This window comes from Tamandua tetradactyla, chromosome 24 (genome assembly GCF_023851605.1).
Source record: "Tamandua tetradactyla isolate mTamTet1 chromosome 24, mTamTet1.pri, whole genome shotgun sequence".
Taxonomy (NCBI): domain Eukaryota; kingdom Metazoa; phylum Chordata; class Mammalia; order Pilosa; family Myrmecophagidae; genus Tamandua; species Tamandua tetradactyla.
Genome location: NC_135350.1, coordinates 3,540,874 through 3,558,163, shown reverse-complemented (window position 1 = coordinate 3,558,163; position 17,290 = coordinate 3,540,874).

The following is a 17,290-nucleotide window of genomic DNA, read 5'->3' as shown; positions in this document are numbered from 1 at the left end:
ACCCAAAGTGTCTTGAAGATGAAGTTGCACATAAACACATGTCACATTTTCATGAAACAAAACTATATAGACAAAATATATCTTTGGAAAAAATTGGCAAACAAGCCTCATAGCAGAACTCACTGTAGGATTTAGAGGGTTCAAGAGTAGATAGGATCACCTGATGATGAGATTTAGAACCTCAAAATGGCCAAAATTTGTACCTGGATTTATCACTCTGCATGTTCAAGCAATCACTTTTTGATAAATCTTAATTCAGCTAACAATAAATACATAAGTGGAAACAGCAAACAATTACAAAAGACACAAGCATACAGTGCCAGAGAGAGTATACTATAGTGGTTTAACGAACAGACTTTGAAGTCCAGGAGACATGCTTTCCAGATTTAGCTTTGCCAATTACTATCTGTGTAACCAGAAGGAGGTTATTTAACTCACCCACCCTGGTGCTATATGTAAAATGGAAATGTAAACATTACGTTTTGTGAGGACAAGTTATGATATACTTAGCATAGTTCTTGGAACATGGTAATTGATTGTAGCAGATACTGCCCAACACTGTGCCCACCCTCTCCTACTTACCATATCAGCCCACATGGGCTGACTTCCAAAGGAAAGCACCTGCATGTTTTGTGTCACACATGGTATGCCAGAATTGTTGGGGAATTATGACTCTTGTGAGAACTCTTCAAATGATCACTTACAAGACAAGGTGTGCAAAAACCTTGGTCCCCTCCAGCCTCAGCAGTGTTGTCACACACTTTGTCCTGCAGAGGTTTCCCCACATGGTTAAGCCCACACTAGTAGCTGATTTGCTAACATACGTTTTATAGACTGGATGCTTTTTCCTGGCTCAATTACCCCATTCTCTAGCCATTGTTTCTTTTACAAATATACACCTGAGGTCTTGTCTCAAGGTCTGTTTCCAGGAAAATCGGAAATAAGATAGTAATAAAAACAATTGGATAGTGTCATTTTTTTTTTTTTTTGGTATCGTTCCTATTACCAAAGAGTTAATTTATCTGTTGATTCATTGTGTGTGTTTTCAACTCTAGTCAAGTGGAATTTTAAGCTCCCTTAATGTGCAGGTTTATTGCCACCTCTTTGCTTTTCCTTACCTGTTTTACCTACGCATGAATGATTTACTCACAGATGACACTGTGGTAGAGTATGAGCTGCTCTTTGTCGAAGACTTGGCCCAGGGATGGATTGAGTGTCTCTGGATGGGCTGTGGTCTCTTCCACTATAAAAAAATCAAACAAGCCTTCAGTTATGTCTTTGAAGAATTAAGGATGTTTCCTAAGGAAATGAGAAAGTCCCAAAAGATGCTGAGGCAGCAACTTCTAGCCCTCCCATTACCCACCTATTCCCTAACCCCCAAGATAAGTGTTTTAGCTCATGCTCTGCTTGAAAACAGGACCTGAGCAGAGGACAAGAGCTGACTGTCAGCCATATTTTAGCCAAATACGTATCTTATGGAATGCAATATATGATTGGCACAAAATATCATAAAATAAGCCTTAAGTTTCCTTATGCACTATGCAACTTTTTTCTATTGCGATTACATTATTCTAGGTAGTTAACAAAAGGCTGATAATATTTTTTCTAATGGGAGAAACAGATATTGCACCAATCAAGGGTGAATACTATTGCTAGTGGCAAAAACCGAATCAAACAAGTTTAAGTATATCTCTGACTTCCAGCTCCATATCTCTCTTTCAGTCAACTTCCTTCTCTGATATTGGGTTGGATTTATACATGAGGCTGGAACAGTAGCCTATGATATTTAAGACTTATAACATTAAAGCTTTAATGACTGTGATATGAGGTCATGAAAGGGTGCCCATATGTTTGTGCAACAGCAAAGCTTTATGGTAGAATAAATGTTGGGATAGTAAAATTGTTGTTCAGATGGTTAAGAGCTAAGCTCTCCTCCCGGGTGAGATGATGTTCCTTCCCTTCAGACTAGTTGTTGCAGCTGCAGGAGAGGACAATATTGTGAGCTGTTTTCCCACGATTGTGGCAAGGGCCAAAGTACTATTTATGGAATTGGAAAGGGGAATTTTTCTAAAAGTAGTTGAGAATCATTTCCAGAAAATAATAGCGGATACGCTACAATATGAACAGCAGCAATAGATCAGCAGTCAGCAAACTTTTTCTAAGAGCAGATAGTAAATATTTAAGTCTTGTAAGTCATATGGTCTCCAGTCACGGCTGTCAACTCTACCTTTGTAGCACAAAAGCAACTGAAGGCAATATGGTTGTGTTCCAATAAAACTTTATTTACAAAAACAGTGTTTAAGCTGTATTGGCCCATAGGCAGTAGTTTGCTGACCCCTTTGATAGAGCTCCATAAAACTTACATCTGTTGATACATGTAGCAAGTTGGGGTAAGTATTACAGCTGACTATAAACAGAATACTCTGAGGGTACAGGAAAAGGAAACATCAAATCTGCTTAGTGAGTGAGGAAGGAACTACAGTGAATGCAAACTCTGTGTTCAATGCTAAAGAGTTAGAATGTTCTATGCAAATAAATATCCCAGGCAGGAAGAATAAGGCATAAAAAATATGAGGTCATGAAAGGGTGCCCATATGTTTGTGCAACAGCAAAGCTTTACGGTAGAATAAATGTTGGGATAGTAAAATTGTTGTTCAGATGGTTAAGGCTGCTTAGAGAGGCTGTGACGGATTGTTGTAACATTTCATGCTATGCTAAGGAGTCTGGAATCACCCTTTTGTCAAAAGAGAGTTAGTAGAAATCAATATCTAACAGCTTTCCATTCTCTTTCCATACAATGGGGAGAAATGCAATAAATAACATTTATTATCCAATTATATTTCTTGGAGTTCTCATCATGCTCAACCATAGGCAATCAAAAGCCTACTCCATCTCTTACATTTAGCCCCACAATTTAGGACTTTTCCTTACTACAGGGACCCTTATTGCAACTTCACAATTAATGCATACCCCTTACAGAAAACTGCAAAAATATAGAAAAGTACAAAAGCATAACTGAAATAAAGGCTGTCAAGGGGGATAAAGCTAATGCCACAAGCTCTATTTTATTCCTGGAAGTTCACATTTTAATGCAAAAAAATAGATATATTTTTTAAATGTTCTTTAAAATAAAGAAATAATCCAAGTCTTTTTAAATAAATGATATGTATAATCAATTTTATTAGTTGCAAGCACTGAGCAAATGCTATTTAATAATAAATATGATTATTTGCTGCACAATGTGTTAGGCACAATATGAAATGTTTTCTATAGCTTGTAGAAGTCAAAATTGTAAGGATACATGTCTATCAGATATCAAATTATTTTAGAATAATGAACAAAAATAGACTTCTCAATTTTGAGTGATGAATTACTGACTGCAAGTCCTATGGAAATGAGTGTTGTTAGCTAACATATTAAATATTTTGAAAATATGTAATTTCTGTGAGGTAGATATTTATTAATAACAAAATATGTTTTAACCTCTATTATATAACGTACTTTTCTAGGTATTACACCTGGGAATTCATCAGCGAACAACAAAGATGACATCATTTTTCTCATGGTACTTACATTTTATTTTGGTTACTGTTAATAAACAAGCAAGCAAACAAAATGACTTCACAGAATATTAAGAGATTTAAAGGAAATAGGGAAATAATGTGGATAGAAATGACCATGTGTGCTGAGGCAACTTTTCATAGTATATTCAGGGTAAAGTTCTCTGAAAAGGTGATGTGCAAAGGAGTCAAACAATACAGGAAAATAATATTCCAGGCAGTGGTAATGTCTGATCGTAGCACCTCAGGTGGAAGGAGCCTTAAATGAGGAGCAGAAAGAAGTAAAATTGTATGTAGAGGATGGCAATGGAGGAAGAGATAAGCACAGGCAAAATCTTTGAGTCTTATAGGCTCAAGTATGGCAGTTGGATCTCCTAAATATGATGGGAAGCTTTTAAGCAGTGAGTAACGTAGAGTGAATTATAGTTCAAACCTTACTCTAGATGTGATTGAAGAATGGCAGACCAGTCTGGAGGCTGTTTGAGGCATTATGTGGAAGTTCTTTGGGTGATGAGGTGATGAGAGCTAGCCATCAGAGAATGCATGAAAGGGTAGTTTTGTTAGAGCCAGGTCCCTTGACAAGGAATGGGAACAGTGAGGGCAGAGAGGGTCCCATTAGGCTTACCCTACCTAGGCTTCTGGGAAGGTCTGGAGCAAGAGGGGAAGAAGCAAATGTGGGTCTTGGGTTCTTGCCTTTATTGGCTAAGAATTTACCCCAGTTCTGGGGACTGGACGTTTCTAACAATATGATGCAAAAGCAAAGTGGCAAGGGTCATCTGGAAAAGCTGAGAGCAGATTCTTATCATCCAAACCATATGAAGATACAGGCCTTGCTAATAAGTTATGCAACATGAAAAGGGAAGGAGTTGTAGGAGAATCTAAAGACAGCTCTTAGGATCGTTACTAGTTGCTGTTATGCCCAGGACAGAGCTACTTACAAAAAGCCAGTTAAGATGATGAGGCAGAAAATACAATTTCTTTTATGCTATTACATGAGCTTCAATAAGTGTCCAGGTGTTGGTAATGCTTGTGTGGACTTGGGTGGTTGCAGTGGGAAAGGAAGGATTGAAATTGAATGCTGGTGTTAAAGCCTACAGGGCTTGATGATGTGTGGCATATAGAAGAGACAGTCTGAGAAGAATCGATTGGGCTACACGCAGGTATTGGTTTGAAAGTATTATTTACTCAGATAGGGAAGCAAGGGGGAATAACAGACCTATGAAAAGGGTTGAAGAGTGTTTTGTGGCTAAATTTGGAATGCTTAATATGGTAGGCAGAATAATTACTCCCCCAGAGAAGTCAATGTTTTTCTAGAATTTGTGAATATTTTGCCTTACATGGCAAAGAGGAATTAAGGTCATGGATGGAATTAAGGTTGCTAATCAGCTGACCTTAAAATAGGGAGATTATCCTGGATTATTTAAATAGGCCTAACACAACTACAGAGGTTGAACGTGAAATAGAGTGGCAGAAGAGAAAGAATCAGAGAGATGAAAGTATGAGAATAAACTTGCCCCAACAGTGCTCACTTTGAAGACAGAGGAAGGGGCCTATGGGCCAAGGAATGCAGGCAGCTTCTAGTAGCTATAAAAGACAAGGAAACATATTATCCTTTAAAGCCCCAGTCCTGCTAGCACCTTGGATTTAGCCCAGGGATTTAGCCCACATGTTGGGCTTCTAAACTGCAAAAATGTAATATAATAATTTACATTGTTTTAAGCTACTGTATTTGTGATAATTTGTTACAGCAGGAAGAAGAAACTAATACTACTTCCATTGGAGGTGTTCATAAGGAATTTATAAATCTTTAGTTTAGTGGTGAAGTTGACGATAGAGATGTGAATATGGAGTGTCAATAGCATATTGACAAAAGACAGATATGCAAGAGGAAGCCAATTTAGATAAGAAATGTGTTGTGATATGGTTTTGCATTTTGATTGTCTAATATTACACAATTACAATTTGTAATACAATAGGAAAATTATCTAGGGTGAGTATCTACAGATTCGGGTAAATATTTTAAAATAATACATCCATATATTTCTGGAAAGTACTAAAGAAAAATAAAAACAAACATGTAACCACCCTGAGAAGCCTTATATATTTTATGTCCTTTATACTGTGAGTTATTTTACTTAGTAGATCTAGAAATGTACTCAAAAGTATTTGTACAAATATTCCATATTTTAGTGAAGTGTTTAACATTTCAAAACTAAGTATATAAAAAATTGACATATATGCAAGATAATGAAATTTTTTAAAAGACTCATTCTTTGATAGGAAGTTGGAAAGATTTTTGTTTGCTTTCTTACCCATCTTCCATACAAATTCATGCTCCTAAAGAAATTCCAAGAGAGCACTAATTAAATGCAAAACAGACAATTTTGCATTTGCCAAAGAATAGCTACTGTCTCTCAGAGGATCTCTAAATGTGTATTAATTAATCTTTTACCAATTCTGGTTTCTTTCATATCAATTTGAGAAATGGTAAAAGTCATTCCATATAAAATTTTCCAGAGATCCCATTTCCCTTTATTTAGTACAAGTATTATCTTATCCTGGAGTAACATTATATTTAACTAGTTAAATTACTTGAACACCTGTAAGTTTGAGGGTTATTCCTGCGGAGCCAATCTCATTGTCTCCAAATGAAAAGACTTTGTTATTTATCATGAGTAGAAAAAAAAAGGCTGTTTTACCCTTGACAAAGCACATGAAAATGAAGTGAGAAAAAGCTTTGCTGGAGTATACATTTGGAAAAAGATGCTTCCTGAGATGAAAGCCCTGCTGTGAAGAGATGCTAGCCTTTTACAGTCAGATGACAGCTTTCAGCACCATCAGTTAATTTTAAAGACACCATGAAAATTGTGTGACATTGCATTAAGATGCTTTTAGACCTCTCTTTGGATACATAATGCAGGTCTTATGTACCTTCATCTCCTCAGTTAGTGGAGATTATGGCAAAGAAGTTTGCACTTTAGGGCATACAGCAAATGACTGCTATAAAATCCAAACTCAGCCAACCAAGAATCAGGTACAGTTTATTTTTTTTTCAGTTATATTTTTAACTGTATTTTTTAAGGTTCAAAGTCTTTTAATAATAAAAATTAGCTGCTATATATCTATTTTTATTCAAACCCAATCACATTATTCATTTACCAGTAAGATTTTTAAAAATCTTTTTACCACTCCTATGAAAGTCTTTTTGAGCTTCTGCTCTTGTGAATCAGGGCTTCCACATCGCTCTCTGTCCATAACAGGCAACCAGGGACTTTATGTTGAGAAGGGGGGATGGGCATCAGCAGCTGCTGTGGCGTGAATTGCACCCATTTTTTACCACAGTTTCTCATCCTCTTCATCCCTTTCTTCCCTGAATGCTATGCAATGCTCCCCTGGCCTGCAAAGTACCAGATAAGTTGTTTCAAGCAGTTTCTACCTGTCCACTCATGTCCACTAGCTGTTTCTGAAAGAGACGCAAGCCCTTGAGCTGCTTACTTAACCATCTTCCCCATTCGGTGAAGAAGTATTCAGAAGTATTCCCCATCCAGTAAATTTTTCAAATCAAACATTGTAATTTCACTTTCACAAGTTCTAGTTTCTTCTTTTTAAATATTTTGCATGCCTCCTGTTAACATTTTGAATATATATAATGCTGATTAATGTCTGTTGTGGTTTCCTTGATAGCTCAAACAAATATCAAGCAAATATCATGCAATGGTTTGAATTAAGCTATGGTGTTTTTTGCCTCACAGTTTGGAGTCTAGCAGCTCTCCAAATCAAATGCCACCAAAGCCATGCTTTCTTCCTGAAGACTGGCATTTGGAGCCTGGCTGCGGGTGAACCTAGGTTCTCAACTCCTGTGTCAATAGCAATGCATATGATAGTCTCTACTGGCCTCTCCCTCTTCTTCCAGGTTCTGTTGATCTTCAGCTTCTTGCTTCCTGTGGCTCTTCTCTCTGTCCGTCTGAATTTCATTTTGCTTATAAAGGATTCCAGTAATAGGATTAGGGCCCATTCTAATTGAGTTGGGCCACACCTTAACTGAAGAAACCTCATCACAAGGTTCTTCTTACAATGGTTCAGATTCCCAGGAATGGTTTAAGTTAAATAGCATATTTTTTTCTGGGTTGCATAGCTCCAAACCATCACAGTGTTCCTGTCTGGTAATTCTAACATACACATCGTTTAATGACTGTTCTCCGCATAATTGGTGTGCCACATAAAGGATGCTTTCACAACAGACACTCTGAATTTAACCTTGATGGATGTTAGATAATTTTGTGTTCTTCTATGTACTCTGGGATGCAAGTAAGTTACTTGGATGCAGCTTGAACTTTTCAAGATTTCACTAAAGATTTGTTAGGCAAGAGGGTGAACGGTTAGCTAATGAGGTTGAACTTCAATGTAAGGAATTAGATAGGAGTGAAGGTGGTTTTCTAGTGAACCATATTGAAGATGAACAAGATTGAAAGGGATTGTATAGAGCTATGTGTCCCACTGATTAACACTAGAAATATAAATTACTCCTTGCAAAAAAATAAAGAAAGATTTGTTAGCCAAGACCAGAGTATTTCCTAACCTAGGGTGTACTATTCTCACTATTGAGGCAATGCCCGTTTGGATATGATACTCAGTGCTCCATCAATCTTAAAGATTTTCTGTCTGGCCGAGGAGAATAGACACTATTTCTAGTTCTGCATGTGCTTTTAACACTGCTGCCTCTAATCTTTTTCAGCTGTTCTTTGACCAGCCTCATGTATCTACCTCACATTTATTTGTCTGAGGAGGAGTACTCAGTTAATTACTCCATGTGGATACTATGCAGATATCTGAATCCAACCCCCAACCCCTTTCTTTCTCTGTCCCTCTCTCACCCTCTGGAATTCTGTGACTTCCAGCTTTTTTGTTCAACTCAAGCCCTCTGCTCCATCAACTGCATGCTTCCTGTAAATCTATCTAACTTCTTTGGCTTCCTCTTTTATCTACACTGGGAAAGTTATTAATGGGAGTTATTGTTAAAACTTTGTACAAGGGCGTGGTGACCACTTGACTTGGGATAACTAGTTAGGGTATATCTATTCTTTCAAACTTTGTGATTGAGTACATTTGTGAAAATACACCATCATATAAGTTTTAGTTTTCTTTTAGGAAGTTTTGCTTGTTCATTACTCTTAAAAGAACAAGCATTGCAAAGACCCTGGAGCCAGACTGCATGGATTTCAATACTAGGTCTATATCTTTCTTGATATACCGCATCACTGGTAAAATAGTAATATTCAATGAGCCTATCTCATAAAGTTGTGAGGGTTAAAAGAGTTAATGCATGTAAATTATTTGAAAATTAATGACATATAGAAAATATATATATATATATAGTTTTTAAATAAATATATGGGGTTCTTAAATACTTGACCCACGTATTTTTCTTCTATGTTCTGCAGAAATGTTTCTCTCTGAATATTCAGCATCAGTGACTCCATAGCAGATTGTTAACCAAACATAATTATTCTTTTTTCCCATGTATATTAAATGTACTTCCTACGTTCCCCTGCCTTGTCACGTCACACAAATATCTTTGAACTTAGACTATCTTTCAGACTCTAATATTTTACAAATTAAGGAAAGATTGTATAATTATGCTGACACATTTTTCCTGACTTCATCTCATTCCCAGCTCAATGTTTGTTCATTTGGATTATTAGCATTGGAGATAATGCATATACAAACCTGAGGGGTGGTGCCTCAATGAAAAAATAATATAATATCAATGTATAATTAAATTATTACAAAGCAAAAGAAGGAAAAGTCACAAAAATGACCTTTTATAATATTTCAGAAGGTGTAAAAAATCCGATTCTTTTACATGCTGTATCTGTTTTTCTTATTCTGAAAGCCCATTCTTAGATGACTACCAAGTAATCAAGTATTGACTGATTTTGAATTCATATTTCTGAATTTCCCTCCCTTCTGTTCCTCCACTTCCTACCCAACTTACCACTGCCTATCAAGGGGTTTACCCGTGACTTATGCGCTCTTAATCTGAAGACGGTACTTAGACATATAAGGGTCAGAGACCACATTAATTCCTTTAATTATTAATACATTGACTCGTGATTCTCTTTTTTTAGGCATATGGTTTTTGTAAGATTCATTTATTTCATTTTCAGTGAGGTTGAATAAAATATGTTTACTGCCTTTTCAAAAAAAGAAGTAACATGATTTACCTGTTCTTTGTTCCTTCAAGGAGGAATTTTATCCATACATGCACTGTGCTTCACAAACTTGGTCCTTGATTAGGTGGAATGACTTCCACAATTAGCAAACATAGGAAGAATATGATAAGCACCTTCCTTTATCCATCTTCCTTCTTTCTCTTTTTTTTAAATTTATTTATTAATTTAAAAAATTTTAACAAACCAAATAAAACACCAACACATATAATCAGTAATTCACAATATCATCACTTACTTGCATATTCTTCATTTCTTAGAACATTTGCATCAATCAGAAAAAGAAATAAAAACACAATAGAAAAAGAAATAAAATGAAAACAGAAAAGAAAAAAAAATGATTATACCTACCATACCCCTTACCCCTCACTTTCATTGATCACTAGCATTTCAAACTAAATTTATTTTAGCATTTTTCCCCCTATTATTTATTTTTATTCCATATGTTCTACTCGTTTGTTGACAAGGTAGATAAAAGGAGCATCAGACACAAGGTTTTCACAATCACATAGTCACATTGTGAAAGCTATACCATTATACAATCATCATCAAGAAACATGACTACTGGAACAGAGCTCTACATTTTCAAGCCGTTCCCAACAGCCTCTCCATTACATCTTGAATAACAAGGTAATATCTACTTAATGCATAAGAATAACCTCCAAGATAACCTCTCAACTCTGTTTGGAATCTCTCAGCCATTGACACTTTATCTCATTTCACTCTTCCCCCTTTTGGTCGAGAAGGTTTTCTCAATTCCTTGATGATAAGTCTCAGCTCATTCTAGGGTTTTTCTCAATCCCTTGATGCTGAGTCTCAGTTCATTCTAGGATTTCTGTCCCACGTTGCCAGGAAGGTCCACACCCCCGGGAGTCATGTCCCATGTAGACAGGGGGTGGGTGGTGAGATTGCTTGTTGTGTTGGCTGGAGAGAGAGGCCACATCTGAGCAACAAAAGAGGCTCTCTTGGGGGTGACTCTTATGCCTAAATTTTAAGTAGACTTGACCTATCCTTTGTGGAGTTAAGTTTCATATGAACAAACCCCAAGACTGGGGGCTCAGCCTATAGCTTTGGTTGTCCACACTGCTTGTGAGAATATCAAGAATTCAACTTGGGGAAGTTGAATTTCTCCCTGCTCTCACCATTCTCCAAAAGGGGCTTTGCAAATACTTTTCCACTCACTGATTGAATCACTCTGGGTTTCATCGGGGCATCACTCTGGACAAACCAACAAAATCTCATGTCCTACCTGAGATTCCAAGCACTTATAGTGTTCAATCAAACTATCTACATAAGTTATATTAGGAAATGCACTAGTCAAAATATAAATTTTGTACCACATAAACATTTTTTCCTTTCATCTCACACTTAAAGTGACCTTTTAAAATATTCATTGCCATCTATTTTCAGCACCCTGCAATAATGACATTCCTTTGTTCTTCCTCATGCAAAAGCATTTTTAAAGTTTGTACATTTAGTCACTATTATTATACACTCTAGGCATTCCTAGATTATACCATCTCAATCTTTACTGTCTATCTTTCTTTCTGATTTCATTTATGCCCCAGCCCTCCTCCCTCAATCATTCTCACATTCAGCTTCATTCAGCGCTTTAACATAATTGCATTAGAGTTAGGTGGTATTGTGCTGTCCATTTCTGAGTTTTTGTATTCAGACCTGTTGCACAGTCTGTTTCCCTTCAGCTCCAATTACCCAATATCTTACCGTATTTCTATCTCCTTATGGTCTCTGTTACCAACAAAATATTCCAAATTTATTCACTAATGTCAGTTCATATTAGTGAGACCATACAATATTTGTCCTTTTCTTTTTAGCTAGTCTCACTCAGCATGATGTTAACAAAGTTCATCCATGTTGTTACATACTTCATAACTTTATTCTGTCTTAAAGCTGCATAATATTCCATCGTATGTATATACCACAGTTTGTTTAGTCACTCGTCTGTTGATGGACATTTTGGCAGTTTCTATCTCTTTGCAGTTGTAAATAATGCTACTATAAACATTGGTGCACAAAGATCTGTTTGTGTTTTTGCCCTTATGTCCTTTGAGTAGATACCTAGCAATGGTATTGCCAGGTCATATGGCAATTCTATATTCATCATTTTGAGGAACCGCCAAACTTCCTTACACAGCGGTTGCACCATTTGACATTCCCACCAACAGTGGATAAGTGTGCCTCTTTCTCCACATCCTCTCCAGCACTTGTCATTTTCTGTTTTGTTGATAATGGCCATTCTGGTGGGTGTGAGATGATATCTCATTGTGGTTTTGATTTGCATTTCTCTAATGGCCCGGGACATTGAGCATCTCTTCATGTGCCTTTTGGCCATTTGTATTTCCTCTTCTGAGAAGTGTCTGTTCAAGTCTTTTTCCCATTTTGTAATTGGATTGGCTGTCTTTTTGATGTTGAGTTGAACAATCTCTTTATAAATTCTGGATACTAGACCTTTATCTAATATGTCATTTCCAAATATTGTCTCCCATTGTGTAGGCTGTCATTTTACTTTCTTTATGAAGTTCTTTGATGTGCAAAAGTGTTTAATTTTGAGGAGTTCCCATTTATTTCTTTCTTTCTTCAGTGCTCTTGATTTGGGTGTAAGGTCTATAAAACTGCCTCCAATTATAAGATTTGTAAGATATTTATAACATTTTCCTCTAACTGTTTTATGGTCTTAGACCTAATGTTTAGATCTTTGATCCATTTTGAGTTAACTTTTGTATAGGGTATGAGATATGGGTCCTCTTTCATTCTTTTGCTTATGGATATCCAGTTCTCTAGGCACCATTTATTGAAGAGACTGTTCTGTCCCAGGTGAGTTGGCTGACTGCCTTATCAAACATCAAATGTCCATAGATGATAGGGTCTATATCTGAACACTCTATTCGATTCCATTGGTCAATATATCTATCTTTATGCCAGTACCATGCTGTTTTGACCACTGTGGCTTCATAATATGCCTTAAAGTCAGGCAGCGCAAGACCTCCAGCTTCATTTTTTTCCCTCAAGATACTTTTAGCAATTCGGGGCACCCTGCCCTTCCAGATAAATTTGCTTATTGGTTTTTCTATTTCTGAAAAGTAAGTTGTTGGGATTTTGATGGTATTGCATTGAATCTGTAAATCAATTTAGGTAGAATTGACATCTTATCTGTATTTAGTCTTCCAATCCATGAACACGGTATGCCCTTCCATCTATTTAGGTCTTCTGTGATTTCTTTTAACAATTTCTTGTAGTTTTCTTTGCATAGGTCTTTTGTCTCTTTAGTTAAATTTATTCCTAAGCATTTTATTCTTTTGGTTGCAATTGTAAATGAAATTTGTTTCTTCATTTCCCCCTCAGATTGTTCATTACTAGTGTATAGAAACACTACAGATTTTTGAATGTTGATCTTGTAACCTGCCACTTTGCTGTACTCGTTTATAAGCTCTAGTAGTTTTGCTGTATATTTTTCAGGGTTTTCAACATATAGTATTATATCATCTGCAAACAGTGAGAGTTTTACTTCTTCCTTTCCAATTTTGATGCCTTGTATTTCTTTTTCTTGTCTAATTGCTCTGGCTAGAACTTCCAATATGATGTTGAATAACAGTGATGATAGTGGACATCCTTATCTTGTTCCTGATATTAGGGGGAAAGTTTTCAGTTTTTCCCCATTGAGGATGATATTAGCTGTGGGTTTCTCATATATTCCCTTTATCATTTTAAGGAAGTTTCCTTGTATTCCTGTCCTTTGAGGTGTTTTCAACAGGAAAGGATGTTGAATTTTTGTCAAATGCCTTCTCTGCATCAAATGAGATGATCATGTGGTTTTTCTGCTTTGATTTGTTGATACATTGTATTACATTAATTGATTTTCTTATGTTGAACCATCCTTGCATACCTGGGATGAATCCTACTTGGTCATGATGTGTAATTCTTTTAATGTGTTGCTGGATTCGAGTTGCTAGAATTTTGTTGAGGATTTTAGCATCTATATTCATTAGAGAGATTGGTCGGTAGTTTTCTTTCTTTTGTAATATCTTTGTCTGGCTTTGGTGATGTTGGCTTTGTAGAATGAATTAGGTAGCTTTCCTTCCTCTTCAATTTTTTTGAAGAGTTTGAGGAGGATTGGTACTAATTCCTTCTGCAATGTTTGGTAGAATTCATATGTGAAGCCATCTTGTCCTGGACTTTTCGTTTGCGGAAGCTTTTTAATGACTGATTCAATTTCTTTACTTGTGATTGGTTTGTTGAGGTCGTCTATTTCTTCTTGAGTCAAAGTTAGTTGTTCATGCCTTTCTAGGAAGTTGTCCATTTCATCTACATTGTTGTATTTATTAGCATAAAATTGTTCATAGTAGCCTATTATTACCTTCTTTATTTCTGTGTGGTCAGTGGTTATGTCCACTCTTCCATTTCTGATCTTATTTATTTGCATCCTCTCTCTTCTTCTTTTTGTCAGTCTTTCTAAGGACCCATCAATCTTATTGATTTTCTCACAGAATCAGCTTCTGGTTTTATTGATTTTCATGTTCTCAATTTTATTTATTTCTGCTCTAATCTTTGTTATTTCTTTCCTTTTGCTTTCTTTAGGGTTAGTTTCTTGTTCTTTCTCCAGTTCTTCCAAGTGGACAGTTAATTCCTGAATTTTTGCCCTTTCTTCTTTTTTGATATAGGCATTTAGGGCAATAAATTTTCCTCTTAGAACTGCCTTTGCTATGTCCCATAAGTTTTGATATGTTGTGTTTTCGTTTTCATTTGCCTCAAGATATTTACTAATTTCTCTTGTAATTTCTTCCTTGAACCACTGGTTGTTTAAGAGTGTGGTGTTGAGCCTCCACATATTTGTGAATTTTCTGGCTCTCTGCCTATTATTGATTTCCAACTTCATTCCTTTATGATCTGAGAAAGTGTTGTGTATGATTTCAATGTTTTTAAATTTGTTGAGACTTGCTTTGTGACCCAGCATATGGTCTATCTTTGAGAATGATCCATGAGCACTTGAGAAAAAGGTGTATCCTGCTGTTGTGGGCTGTAATGTACTATAAATATCTGTTAAGTCTAGCTCATTTATTAAAATATTCAAATTCTCTGTTTCTTTATTGATCCTCTGTCTAGATGTTCTGTCCATTGATGAGAGTGGGGAATTGAAGTCTCCAACAGTTATGGTGGATGTGTCTATTTCTCTTTTCAATGTTTGCAATGTTTGCCTCATGTATTTTCGAGAATTCTGTCTTGGTGCATAAATATTTATGGTTGTTATGTCTTCTTGTTGAATTGTTCCTTTTATTAGTACATAGTATCCTTCTTTGTCTCTTTTAACTGTTTTACATTTGAAGTCTAATTTGTTGGATATTAGTGTAGCTACTCCTGCTCTTTTCTGGTTGTTATTTGCATGAAATATCTTTTCCCAACCTTTCACTTACAACCTATGTTTATCTTTGGGTCTAAGATGTGTTTCCTATAGACAGCATATAGAAGGATCCTGTTTTTTAATCCCATTCTGCCAATCTATGTCTTTAGATTGGGGAGTTCAATCCATTAACATTTAATGTTATTGCTGTATGGGTAGTACTTTCTTCTACCATTTTGCCTTTTGTACTGTATATATCATATCTAATTTTCCTTCTTTCTACACTCTTCTCCACGCCTCTTTCTTTTGTGTTTTCATATCTGTCTCCATTGCTCCCTTCAGTATTTCTTGCAGAGCTAGTCTCTTAGTCACAAATTCTTTCAGTTATTATTTGTCTGAAAATGTTTTAATTTTCCCTAATTTTTGAAGGACAATTTTGCTGGGTATAGAATTCTTGGTTGGCAGTTTTTCTCTTTTAGTAATTTAAATATATCATCCCACTGTCTTCTTGCCTCCATGGTTTCTGCTGAGAAATCTACACATAGTCTTATTGGGTTTCCCATGTATGTGATGGGTGCTTTTCTCTTGCTGCTTTCAAGATCCTCTCTTTCTCTTTGACCTCTGACATTCTGAGTAGTAAATGCCTTGTAGTACATCTAATTGGATCTATTCTCTTTGGGGTACGGTGTACTTCTCAGATCTGCAATTTTAGGTCTTTCATAAGAGTTGGGAAATTTTCAATGATAATTTCCTCCATTAGTTTTTCTCCTCCTTTTCCCTTCTCTTCTCCTTCTGGGACACCCACAACATGTATAATCGTGTGCTTCATATTATCACTCCATTCCCTGAGTCCCTGCTCATATTTTTCCATATAGTTTCTGTTTCTTTTCAGATTTCAGATGTTCCTTCCTCCAGTTCACTAATGCTACCCTCTGTCTCTCAAAATCTACCATTGTAGAGTTCCATTGTTTTTTTCATCTCTTCTACTGTGCCTTTCATTCTCCTAAGTTCTGTGATTTGTTTTTTCAGACTTCTGATTTATTCTTTTTGTTCATTCCTTGCCTTCTTCTTATCCTCCCTCAATTCATTGATTTGGTTTTTGATGAGGTTTTCCATGTCTGTTTGTATATCCTGAATTAATTGTTTCAGCTCTTGTATCTCATTTGAACTGTTGGTTTGTTCCTATGACTGTGCTATATCTTCAATTTTCCTGGTGTGATTTGTTATTTTTGGCTGGTGTCTAGGCATTTAATTACCTTAATTAGTTTATTCTGCATATTGTTTTCCCTTCTCTTACCTAGGGTTTTATTGCTGGATGAATTTGTTGTCTATCTGTTCTTTGACATTCAGTTTAACTTTATCTGGACCTCTAGTTTACGTTTTATTTAACAGAGGAGAATTTTTTGGTTCTTGTTTTTTTTTGTTTCTTGCCCTACTTGTATGATGCCTTTCTTGCCCCACCCTTATGAGGGTCTACGTAGGTATTATAGACTCCAGCCAGGTTTTGCTGGACTAAACTGACCTCCTATCAGGGGGAAGGAGTCGCCTCCATCAGTTTTCCCTGAGGGTGAGACCCAGAAGGTTAAAAGACTTTCCTGTGAAGTCTCTGGGCTCTGTTTTTCTTATCCTGCCCAGTACATGGTGCTTGTCTACCTGTGGGTCCCACCAGCATAACATGATGTGGTACTTTTAACTTTGGATGACTCTCCTTGCTTTGGGCATGGTGGAGACAGAGGAGAGGTTGTAGACTGGTTTTAATAGCTTCAAATTACCAAGCCCTGGGGTCTGAATTCCTTGAGGGAGGGATTCCACCTGAGTTGGGCTTCACCCCTCCCCTGGGGAAGGCATAGCCTCGAGACAAGCCCTGCCTGAAAGGAGCTTATTTTGCCTATATCTGGGGCAGTTGCAGCCTGAAAAGTCATGCTACTGAATCCAGAGGCAGTCAAGCCTTTGTTTAAATGCAGCCACAAAGACCTTTGTTTCTTTCCTTTTTTCTTTTTCCATTAGCCCAGTAAGCAACCTCCACTTTGACCAGGTTCACCTGAGCTTGGGGCCTATTTTTAGTAGTCAGAATTTGTTAATTAATGCCATAATTGGTGTTTGGTTGGACTCACCCCCTGCTGCTGGTAAAGTCTCTTTCCTCT